This window comes from Rana temporaria, chromosome 5 (genome assembly GCF_905171775.1).
Source record: "Rana temporaria chromosome 5, aRanTem1.1, whole genome shotgun sequence".
Taxonomy (NCBI): Eukaryota; Metazoa; Chordata; class Amphibia; order Anura; family Ranidae; genus Rana; species Rana temporaria.
Genome location: NC_053493.1, coordinates 288352036 through 288355411, shown reverse-complemented (window position 1 = coordinate 288355411; position 3376 = coordinate 288352036).

The window sequence follows — 3376 nt, the reverse complement described above, 5'->3', positions numbered from 1 at the left end:
GAAAGTCCCCAAACAGCAAGCATGGACACACAGCACAGCCAGAGCTGGAACAGGCCTCAAATTTAGCCAAATAAACATGGTCAGAGGCAACTAACTCTCTGACCCACCTCTAAATTTACAGCAGCACCTGCTATGAAAGTAGCCAGGCACTACAGAAGTAAAAGGTGTCTGCAATGCCATAGTTTGTACTTCTCTGCTGTTTTTTTACTTTTTCCTTGTAAGTGCCCATTTGGCTGTTTAAATAACCTACTTTATTATACGTTTTGCACTATGGGAGGTTTTTCTTTATCCCCTTTATATGCCTGACTCACGCGAATAAATCACGCTGGGGAGTTTGGAAGCCATCATCTTTATTTGGAACACATAACCTGGAGAGACACCACCTACCATTACTGAATTCAAAGACCAGGAGATCTACCCCATCCCCCCCAGTTAAGGAAATCGTCAAGGCTATATATACTCCTTACAATTTTGCAGAGTCATTTTGATATTTTGTTTATTTTGCACAGTATGATTTTTGCTAATTTTGCACAGTAGATATTTGCATATGATTTATTAGTCAGTTTAGCACATACATGTGATTTTTTACTATTAGAAAGTTGCGCTGATCACTTTTTTATTCATATACAAAATATCAACCACAGCTTTCATGGTTCAGCTCCTGTCAACCTCCTTGAACCCTCTGTGACTTCATAGTGGCTTGTGAGGATGTATTTTGGATTATGAGGCCGAGAGGAATGGGTGACGAGCTAGAGGGGCAGACCAGATTCTGTGGCTCTATATCTGGGCTCTGTGCGGTTGGGTATCCTCGGGTTCTCTAAAGATAATCCGAGCATGCAAGAATGCACCAGTAGGCATCTGCTTTATGAAACAGCTGCCACTTTGCAAGATACGATAAGCGTGTAGGCAGGTGCCTAAAGAGAAGGTTCTGCTTTAGCAAGGTTAGTTAGCCGGCCAATGTTGGAAATGAGTTAATTGGGTCTGGACTCCTTTCCCGAGACTTTTGGACCCTTCCCTCCTTCCCTGTGCATATTTAAAGAGGGGGAAGGCCAGGGGCGGCCTGACAACTCATGGGGCCCTGGGCAATAGGAGATTATGGGGCCCCCAGGCAATAGGAGATTATGGGGCCCCTGGGCAATAGGCGATTACGGAGCCCCTCAGCATTTGGAGATTATGGTGCCCCCAGGCAATAGATATGGGGCCATGCAATATACACACACACATACAGTATGCATACACAGTATACACACACAGTATACATACACACAGAATACACATACACACACTGAAAAGGCACTGGAGAAGTGGGGCAGCTATAATCTTGGGATTTTTAGACCAAAAGGATGTTGGTAAGGGACATTTCAGGGACAGGTGTAAAAACACAGATTTTTACATACTGTCCCTGGTTTTACTGAGGCTGGCAACCCTGATGGGGCCCCATAGTGGCATGGGGCCCTCGGGCAGTGCACAGTTCCAAGCCAAGCGTTGCAGCCATATTTTTTACTGACAATCTTTTCCTGTCACTGGCATGTACTGGCAGGAGAAAAGTGCCAGTTTTTTACTGGCTGCCAGTAAAAATACTGATGATCGGAAACACTGCATAGGACTGATCTGCATAGGTTAGCATTCTTTTTTTTTTTTTAACCTGCCCTTCTCTTTTAAAAGGGGTTGTAAAGCCTGGTGTTGTTTCACCTTAATGCATCCTGTGCATTAAGGTGAAAAAACACATTGCACTGTCCGGCCCCACCGAGCCCCCGCTTTACTTACCTGAGCCCTGAACTTCCGTGAGCGCGATACCGCGTTGTTCTTCCCACAGCTTATCGGCTCTTCACTGGATAGATTGATAGCGCAGCCATTGTCTCCCACTGCTGTAAATCAAATCCAATGATGCGGCCAAGTCATATACCCGGCGTACATAGCCGCCGAGTGTATGACTCGGCCCCGCCCCCCGGCGGCCACGTCATTGGATTTGATTGACAGCAGCGAGAGCAAATGGCTCAATCTATCCAATGAAGAGCCGAGAAGCTGTGGAGAGAACAACACGGGCCCGCAAGGTAACCCCCTCGGGAGAGAGCTTCCCAGAGGGGGTTATCTTTTGCAGGGAGGAGCCGCCGCGGACCCCAGAAGAGGACGATCGGGGCCACTCTGTGCAAAATGAGCTGCACAGTGGAGGTAAGTATAACATGTTTGTTATTTTATTTATTTTTTTGAAACGTGAACCTATAAGGCCAGATTCTCAAAAGAGATATGACGGCGTATCTCCAGATACGCCGTCGTATCTCTGAGTCTGGCCGGTCGTATCTATGCGCCTGATTCTTAGAATCAGTTACGCATAGATTTCTCTTAGATCCGACTGGCGTAAGTCTCTTACGCCGTCGGATCGTAACTGCATATTTACGCTGGCCGCTAGGGGCGTGTACGCTGATTTACCCGTCGAAATATGTAAATCAGCTAGATACGCGAATTCACGAACGTACGCCCGGCCGACGCAGTACAGATACGCCGTTTACGTTAGGCTTTTCCCGCCGTAAAGTTACCCCTGCTATATGGTGGCATAAGTGCGGCGTACCAATGTTAAATATGGCCGCCGTTCCCGCGTCAAATTTTAAATTTTTTACGTCATTTGAGTAACTCGTCCGTGAATGGGGCTGGACGTAATTTACGTTCACGTCAAAACCAATACGTCCTTGCGGCGTATTAGGAGCAATGCACACTGGATAGATTTCCACGGACGGCGCATGCGCCGTTAGTGAAAAACGTCAATCACGTCGGGTCACAAGTTATTAACATAAAACACGCCCCCCTGTTCCAAATTTGAATTAGGCGGGCTTACGCCGGCCTTTTTACGCTACGCCGCCGCAACTTACGGAGCAAGTGCTTTGAGAATACAGCACTTGCCCTTCTAAGTTGCGGAGGCGTAACGTAAATCGGATACGTTACGCCCGCGCAAAGATACGTGGATGTACGAGAATCTGGCCCAACCTTAAGTAGTGGAAGTCAGTATATGGATGATGTTTGGAGAATAAGGATATGTTTAGTGTGACTTTAGCGCTAATATTAGCATGCATTATTCACAAGCATACTAAGTTCTCTGTAGAAGAAGAGTCAGTAGGGAAGTATGTGATGAGCCAGCCATCATCTGATGTTCCAGGGTTCAATCCCCCATATGTGGGGTGTGGAGGTGCATCTCTCAGCCAAAGTATACTATGTAGATGGGTGTGTATTCTGTGTATATTGAATCCTTCAGAGATCAGAGATTGTAGAAAGCTGGAAGTGTAGATGATGTGGAATGTAGACTGATTCTATGATCTGCAGCCCTGCCCACTGCTGTGACTCAGCCATCTCCAGCCCAGTGTAGGCTGCTCCCAGGGACTGT